Below are 8,942 nucleotides of genomic sequence, written 5' to 3' on the forward strand. Positions count from 1 at the left end.
CCGAAGCTCCGCTCCGCCTCCCGCAATCTCTGCCCGCGAAGGGGCTTCCTAGTGTGTGGAGACCTTTCCTCCTTCCCAGCTCCCTCCCACTGGTGCGGTTCCGTCCCTATTCTATTGTCTCTGTTTTTAATTAATTTTTTCTTTGGCCCTACCCAGATACGTGGGGAGTTTCTTGCCTTTTGGGAGGTCTGAGGTCTTCTGCCAGCATTCAGTAGGTGTTCTGTAGGAGTTGTTCCACATGTAGATGTATTTCTGGTGTATTTGTGGGGAGGAAGGTGATCTCCGCGTCTTACTCCTCCGCCATCTTTCCACCGCCCCTGAATACATTTTAGTGTAAATGAAATTCCCACCTGAAAAGAAAACAGTATCCAGAGATCATTAGTATCATAACAATAATAACAATTAAAGCTAACATGATTAGAGCACTCATTTATGTTCCCAACTTTAAGAGGTAGCTGATGTCTAGGTTGCAGATGAAACAAATGAAGCCTAAGGAAGTTGAGTAACTTGCCTCACAGATGGTTCATAGCAGAGCTGGATTTGATCCCAGGCAGTCTGGCTCCAGAGTTCATCCTCTTAATGGGAAGCTCAGGTGAGATGATATTGTAGAAAAAGAAATATGTTGCTGGTGAAGGATTTCTTATCATTTAGCGGGAATATTGTTTAAATTCATATTTTTTACAGGGACCTACATGTGGATTCAGTTTAGATGCTTCACAATAATATCTCACTACTAATATTTGACAATGAGCCATTCTTATGAAAGCTATTTACAAGAACAGGATTTCCCCATGTGGTGGTAACTATGATCTTCATTTAATCCTTGGCATGCATGCAGCTTAAAGCTGACTTTATGAAACTATTTAGATCTTTTGGATCAATGGATGCCGAAAAATTCAATGTGAAATGTATCTAGGGTGCCAAAAATATTCTTATTCTTTAAGTAAAGAATATTTTAAAAATGCAAATAATTTCTACTTCCTACCCTCCTCCTCCACCTTGTTACACACGTGAATATTTGTTTTGATACTGGGTTTTCTTTTTTTTTTTTTTTTTTGCTGTACACGGGCCTCTCACTGTTGGGGCCTCTCCTGTTGCAGAGCACAGGCTCCAGACGCGCAGGCTCAGCGGCCATGGCTCACGGGCCCAGCCGCTCCGCGGCATGTGGGATCTTCCCGGACCAGGGCATGAACCCGTGTCCCCTGCATCAGCAGGTGGACTTGCAACCACTGCGCCACCAGGGAAGTCCTGATACTGGGTTTTCTTAAGGCAGATTTACACTTCTTTAACCATGTAATTAGAGCTATTTAATTTAAAGCCACAGTGTGGTACAACAGGTGGAAAGAATACAACTCAGAATTGAGACACAGGTTCTAGCCCTGTTTGTTGCCTAGAACAGTTTTTTTTTAAACATCTTTATTGGAGTATAATTGCTTTACAATGGTGTGTTCGTTTCTGCTTTATGACAAAGTGAATCAGTTATACATATACATATGTTCCCATATCTCTTCCCTCTTGACTCTCCCTCCCTCCCACCCTTCCTATCCCAGCCCTCTAGGTGGTCACAAAGCACTGAGCTGATCTCCCTGTGCTATGCAGCTGCTTCCCACTAGCTATCTAGTTTACATTTGGTAGTGTATATATGTCCATGCTGACAAAGGATTAATCTACAAAATTTTTTTTTTGACTCCTAAAAAGTCATTTAGATTTTTGGTAGCTGTTTCCTCAAATGCCAAATGTGCCCTCTCTCCTTCACAGAACCTGGTGAAGTGTTTTGAGAAGCAAAAAGTACAATGTGAATTCCAGCCCTCCAAGGTCTATCTCGCTTCCTCCAGGGAAGACACTCGCTGGGAGGGGAGGCAGGAGAGCGGGCTGTGCACGATGACACAGTGCTTGGTCTCCGGAAAGTCTCTTCTCAGCCTCCAGAGCCCAGCGTGATATCTGACCCAGGTCAGCACCTAGCAGAAGTCTGCTTTCCAAACAGCTATTTCTGTGCCATGGCTTTAAGCTGAAGTTCACAAAGTAATTTATGTTCTTTCTTATTTATTGTCTCATAAATTTTTTTTGGACATTTACCTTTTCCCTAGAATGTAATGATTCAAAAATCATACAAGCCCAGAAATGTACAGAGACTGTCTACAGTGAAGTGTGGTTAGCAATCATCTGTCCAGAGTGGCAGAGATGCACACCATGAGATCTGGAGCCCTGTCTCCTGAGGAAGGATCACCGTATACACTGTCTCACACACTGGTGGCCCAGGGCCAACCACATAAACCCTCCGGGGTTTCGTGTTAATCTTGCTGAGCTCTCACAGTATTTGGGTTCGTTGGCAAAAGTACTGGGTGGTTGTTTTAAAATCTGAAGATGCTAAAAAAGTATTGACGTTGTTAAAGGTAGACTCAGAAACAAAGAAAGCTTTTAGAAAAAGAGGTGCTTTAAAAGAATGGCTTATCATATATAAAATGCAATGAGTACCTAAAGGGGAAAATACACACAAAATAACTAAGGTTATGGTGATTAGGGATGAAAACACTTTATTCTGTTTTTGGTTGGGTCCACATAGAAAGTCAAGGGTGATAGGCTTTTATTTAAATTGACTTTCCAGTATTTATACTGATTCACCGTTAACTATCTCCAGATAAGGGAGAAAGTTATTTACACACGCCTGGGTTTGTGACGTTTAAGCAGTGGCTGGTCAGGAAGAACCTGGCTGACACTTGGCTTCTCTTTAGGTTGTTCACAAGGTGTTCTTAGTTGTTGTAACTCCGTTCGCCACTAGAGCATGGGCTTTGGAAACAGGTGGAGTCGGGTTTGAAACCTGCTGTCGGCCCTGCATAACTGGGTGGCCTTGACTACGGGGACCAACCTCTCAGAGCCTCAGCTGCTTCTTTAGTAAGACGGGGTAGTTAATAATGCCGACCAGTTAACAAATCCAACCACATAAGGTGGTTATAAAGATTAGAGATAATACAGATATTGAGCCTGAAACGTAAGTACCCCTAAAGGGTAGTTATGAACTCTTTTCTGTATGTGCCCTGGAAACAATTTCTAAATCCACTTAAAGCAGAGAAAGTAAATTCAAGTATTTCCTCAAGCGGCTGTATAGCGTCATTTTAAGGTCACAGTGACTAAGCTCACTTTTCCTTACAGGAAGCATAATTGGGGGTGGCGGGGAAGCTTGAACCATTGCCCTGGTTTCAGCACTCAGATGAGGCCCCAGGATTCTGCCCAACCTCACGGAAGTTTGCTCTTCAGAGTTGGGAACTGCACACAGAGGAATTTGCTGAGCCACTGTGATAAGGAAGCATAATGACAAGACTTACCTTCCTGGCAACTTAAAAAAAGGAAGGTACTACATTGCGTGTGATACGTACTTTGGGTCAACTCCCAATGTCCTATACATTAACTCAAGAATCCTGACAACCACTCCTACTGTGTTAGGTAGTACTAGCAAACAGGCTAGGAGCAAAGGGTCTGTAGTCAGACTGCCTTCATTCCTGTCCCCACTTCACAACTCGCTAGTTTTGTGTCCTTAGACACGTGACTTATCCATTCTAAAATTCACTTTCCTCATCTGAAACCCAGGATAATATTGATGCCCATCTCCTAGAGTTGCTGTAAGGCTCATACATAAAATATTCTTAGCTTAACGCCTGCCACGAAGTAAGCACTAAATAATTATTGCTGTTGTTGGTTGGCCAATAGTCACTATCTTGCACAAAATCAAACACCAGTAAGAAGGCAGAAGTGCTAGTCTTCTGATTCCAAATCCCAGGCTCTTTCTCTTACCATGTGTTACTCTACTGAATGTTTATTGCTTTCTTAAATGATTAAAATACCACAGTGCTGTTTGTGTTATCCAGGGGCACTGAAGTATTCTAATTATGCAGAGGTGCAAATCAAAGATCGCTCCAAGTAGAAAATCATAATGTTTCACTGTTCTTTGCGCTTGCTTGAGAAAAAGAACCCACATATCAGACCATTTCTCACCCTCTCAGGAACTCTGCTTCCTGGGAGTTACAGTTCTTTGATATCAAAAGCAGTTCCAGTCGTGCCAGCTGAAAGGGCTGACTGCAGTTTGACAGCGTAGAGGCCATAGCATTCTCTCTGTTTGGGGCCAAGTGGTGCCGTCAACTGTTTGTCTCCCTTTCAAAGTTGTTCTCTCGTATTTTGCTCCAACTTCCTCCAAATACGACTGGTACAACTGCAGGTGCCACCAGCTCTCTGGCTCATTGCTTAGTTAGGCTTAAATGACTGCGTGCTTGCTCCCTGCTTCCCTACTGGGCTTGGCACAGCTCCAGGCTGCTTGGGTACTGAAGCCTGTGAAGTCCATGAAGTTGGTTTTCCAGACTAACTTTAACCTGGAATGAACTTCAGACAAGGTAGCTCTGGAGAAATTCATATTGACTTTCCTACCTCATTTACAAATAATTTTTCAAATTGTCAAAGAGAAACATTCACCAACATAGACTATACCCTGGGCCATAAAACAAACCTCAACACGTTTGAAAGAAATTAAATCACACAAAGGGATTTCTCTGAAAGCAATGGAATTAAACTAGAAATTGATAGCAGAAAGATATCTGGAAAATCTGTTTTAAAAAAAGTTGGCAATTAAAACAGCACAGTTCAAAATAGCCCATGGTTCAAATAGGAAGTCATGAAGGAAATTATAAAATATTCTGAGCAGAATAAAAATGAAAGTACAACATATCAAGATGTCTGGGATGCATTTAAAGTCGTGCTTAGAGGAAATTTTATGGCATTAAAGGCTTATATTAGCAAAGAAGAAAGATCTAAAATTAATGATCTCTGGGACTTCCCTGGTGGTCCAGTGGTTAAGGCACTACGCTCCCAATGCAGGGGGCCCGGGTTCGATCCCTGGTCAGGGAACTAGACCCTGCCTGCCACAACTAAGAGTCTGCATACCGCAACTAAAAGATCCCGCGTGCCACAACTAAATATCTCGCATGTCGCATGAAGATTCCACACGTGGCTATGAAGATCCCGTGTGCCGCAACTAAGACCTGGCCCAGCCAAATAAATACTTAAAAAATAATAAGAAGAAAATAAAATTAATGGTTTAAGCTTTCATCTTAAAAAAACTAGAAAAAGCAGCTAAAAGCAAAGCAAGGCGAAGGAAGAAAATAATAAAGAGATGAAATCAGTGAAATTGAAAAACCACAGAGGAAATCAATTAAGTCAAAAGCTGTTTCTTTTAAAAAAATCAACAAAATTGGTAAGCCTTAGTCAAACTGATCAGGAAAAGAAGGAAAAAAATCCCCAAATTACTAACATCAAAAATGACAGAGAGGAGGGCTTCCCTGGTGGCACAGTGGTTGAGAGTCTGCCTGCCGATGCAGCGGACGCGGGTTCGTATCCCGGTCCGGGAAGATCCCACATGCCGCGGAGCGGCTGGGCCCGTGAGCCATGGCCGCTGAGCCTGCGCGTCCAGAGCCTGTGCTCCGCAGTGGGAGAGGCCGCAACAGTGAGAGGCCCGTGTACCCTGCCCCCCCCCAAAAAGAAATAGATACCCTGAATAGTCCCATATTTTATATAATAAAGAAGTAGAATTTGTAATTAAAAACATTTCAACAATGAAAATTCCAGATGGCTCTACTGGCATATTTTACCAAACATTTAAGGAATAAATAATACCAATTTAATATAAACTTCTCCAGAAGATAAAGGAGAAGGAAACACTTGCCAACTCATTTTATGAGATCGGCATTACCTTGATACCCAAACCAAAGACATGAAAATTAAACTATTAATATCTCTCAGAAACAATGTAAAAATCCTTAATAAAATATTATTAATAAACTCCAGCAGTGTATCAAAATGATAGAACACTATAACCAAACTGGTTTTATCCCAGGAATGTAAGGTTGGTTCAACATTTTAAAATCAATCACAGTAATTCACTGTATCAACAGACTAAACAAGAAAAGTCATTATTTCAATAGATGCAGAAAAGTATTTGACAAAATTCTCCATCCGTTCATTATTAAAGACAAAACAAAAAAACACCTTTCAGCAAATTGCAATTAAGAAGAACTTTCTCTGGACTTCCCTGGTGGTCCAGTGGTAAAGAACCTGCCTTCCAATGCAGGGGACACGGGTTCGATCCCTGGTTGGGGAAGTAAGATCCCACATGCTGCGGGGCAGCTAAGCCTGCACACCACAACTACTGAGCTCTCACGCCTCAACGAGAGAGCCCGCGTGCCGCAAACTACAGAGCCCACACGCTCAGGAGCCTGCACGCCACAACTACAGAGCCCATGCACCCTGGAGCCTGCGTGCCACAACTAGAGAGAGAAAACCTGCACACCACAACTAGAGAGAAGGCTGCGTGTGCCACAATGAAGAGCCTGTGCCACAACGAAGGATCCTGCACGCCTCAGGGAAGACCCTGCATGCCACAACTAAGACCCGATGCAGTCAAAAAATAAAAAAATAAATAAATATTAAAAAAAGAACGTTCTCAATCTAATAAACAGCTTCTGTGTTCTATATTGCTGTGTAACAGCCCCAAAGCATAAATGTCAAACAATGATTATCTCACACTCTCTGGAGGCTGGGAATCTAGGTATGACTTAGCTAGGTGCCTCTGAATCAAGGTCCCTTACAAAAGTGAACTTATGTTGTCAGCTGGGGCTACGATCTCATCTGGAGACTCACTGGAGCAGGAGTAGGGGTGGTGGTAGGGAGATCCACTTCCAAGCTCACTCACAAGATTGTTGGCAGCATTCAGTTCCTCACAGAATACTGCACTGAGTGACTATGTTCTTCTTGGCTGTTGGTCGCCTCAATTCCTTGCCATAGGGCAGCTCACAACATGGCATCTGGATTCCCTCAGAGGCAGTGAGCAAGAGAGTACAAAAGAGTACTCAAGGCAGAAATCACAGTCTCTTTGTAACCTAATATCAAAAGTGATATTCCATTACTTTAAACATATTTTATTCCTTAGAAGCAAGTCACTAGGTCAAGCCTACACTGAATATACAAGGGGAGTATACAAGGGCATGAATACCATGAGGCAGGGATCATTAAGGGCCATCTTAGAGACTGCCTACCACAACCTCTACAAAGAAATCTAGTTAGTGCAGGATACCTAGTGGTGCAAGATTGAATGTTTTCCTCCTAAGATCAGTAATAAGGATGTCTGCTCTCACCACTCCTATTTGATATTACACTGGAGGACGGACATACCAAGTGCAATAAGGTGAGAAAAAGAAAGAAAAGGCATACCAGTTAGGAAAAACTAAAACTGTCCCTATTTGTAGATGACATGATTGTCTACATAGAAAACCTCAAGGAATTTACAAAAACCTTCTAGAACTTGTAAGTAAGAAAACATCCAGATTGCAAGTCAGCATATGAAAAACTGCTCAATGTTAGTCATTAGGGAAATGCAAATTAAAACCACAAGAGACCATTACCCACCTTTTAGAATGACTGAGTCAAAAGAACTGAATACCAAGTGTTGGCAAAGAGGCAGAAATTGGAACATTGCTGGCAGGAATGTAAAATGGTACAGTCACTTTGGAAAACATTTTGGCAGTCACTTACAGTAACACATACTTAACACATGACCCAGCAGTACTCCTCCTAGGCATTGTTTTCCCAAGAGAAATGAAAACATATGTTCACACAAAAGACCATTCATGAATATTTACAGTGGCTTGGTTTATAATCACCAAAACTGGAAAAAACTCAAATGTTCTTCAATTGGGAGTGGATAAACAATATCCATACAATGGAATAGTACTCAGTAATAAAAAGGAATGAACTACTGATAAATGCAACAATATGGATGAATCTCAAATATATTAACACTAAGTGAAAGATTAGCCTCAAAAGGCTACATAATATATAATTCCATTTATATGACATACTGAAAGAGGTATAACTATAGAGACAGAAAACATATCAATGGTCGCCATTTGCAAACCATTTTTGGGAGGTTCACCTCCAGCCCATCCCTGGACCCCATCTATATGCCACTCCATTTTCAAGGCAGCCACCAATCTCTCTCCTCCCAGCTCCAGCTCCTTCCTGAACCCTATCCTGATTTACATTTAGTGGCATGCTGCTTGGCACAGGCTTGGTCCACATTTAGTAGGCAGTATGCAAATTTTCTCTCCTCAGCTATTGCTTCCAGGCAACACCCATCTCAATGCTGGGCATATGGAATGGGATAGATGATAAAGTACTGAGGCAATCTGCCCAGTGGCGAATTACACTATTTCATGATTTCCTCCAAGTCCGTTAATTTTCCACCATTGTGCTTCGACCTGAGCGAGTAGGGCCAGTCGAGAGAAGGATGTAAATAAGGAATGTAAGATAGGACAGGCTCTGTAAGCCTCCATCTCCCACATTATAAGCCCAGCTCTAGTGGAAGTCAATGGTCAAGCACCGCCCCACACCACCCCAACTCTCAAGCTAGTGGGGGTACGTGCAGACTCTAACCAATTTCAGTCATCATACTGTCATCATACTTCCTCTTTTCCTCTCCCCCTTTCTCTCATTCATTCATTCATTACTGGCTGCTACAGCACTGACCAGGAGAGACACAGAAGCTGCCCTCAAGGCATTCACAGTCTCGCGGAGAATACAGGGGAGTAATCACAGTTATCACACGGTGTGGTACAGGCTGCGTGGGGTGAGGGGCTCCTAGCGCAGGCGTCTTCCCAGCAGACTCTGCCAGAGCGGCGTTTTCCACGACCTGCTGGAGTTTGCAATCTTGCAGGCCTCCTCTCCCCGGCAGAGGGACGTGCAGGGACCCGGGCCCACGTCCAGAACACCTTCTCCCGGGCTCCGAGGTAGCCCACCAGGGCCTTTCGCCGCAGCAAGGACAGCGGCCGGGGCGCTGCGGCCCCGCCCTGGCCAGGCCGGAGCCGGGGCCGGTTCCCATAGGGATCGCGGGCCGGCCAGCCGCG

The 8,942-nt window shown here is 43.3% G+C and overlaps 1 protein-coding gene across 1 annotated transcript in view; it reads left to right on the forward strand.

The window, feature by feature from the left end:
• The first annotated feature begins 8,528 nt into the window (after positions 1-8,528).
• Positions 8,529-8,942, forward strand: part of CDKL1 (cyclin dependent kinase like 1) — a 64,146-nt gene continuing 63,732 nt past the window's right edge. The window contains exon 1 of the mRNA XM_007446615.1: positions 8,529-8,649. The gene's annotated coding sequence lies outside the window, so the exon portion shown is untranslated. The remainder of the gene's footprint in view (positions 8,650-8,942) is intronic.

This window comes from Lipotes vexillifer, unplaced genomic scaffold (genome assembly GCF_000442215.2).
Source record: "Lipotes vexillifer unplaced genomic scaffold, Lipotes_vexillifer_v1.1 scaffold124, whole genome shotgun sequence".
Classification (NCBI taxonomy): Eukaryota; Metazoa; Chordata; class Mammalia; order Artiodactyla; family Lipotidae; genus Lipotes; species Lipotes vexillifer.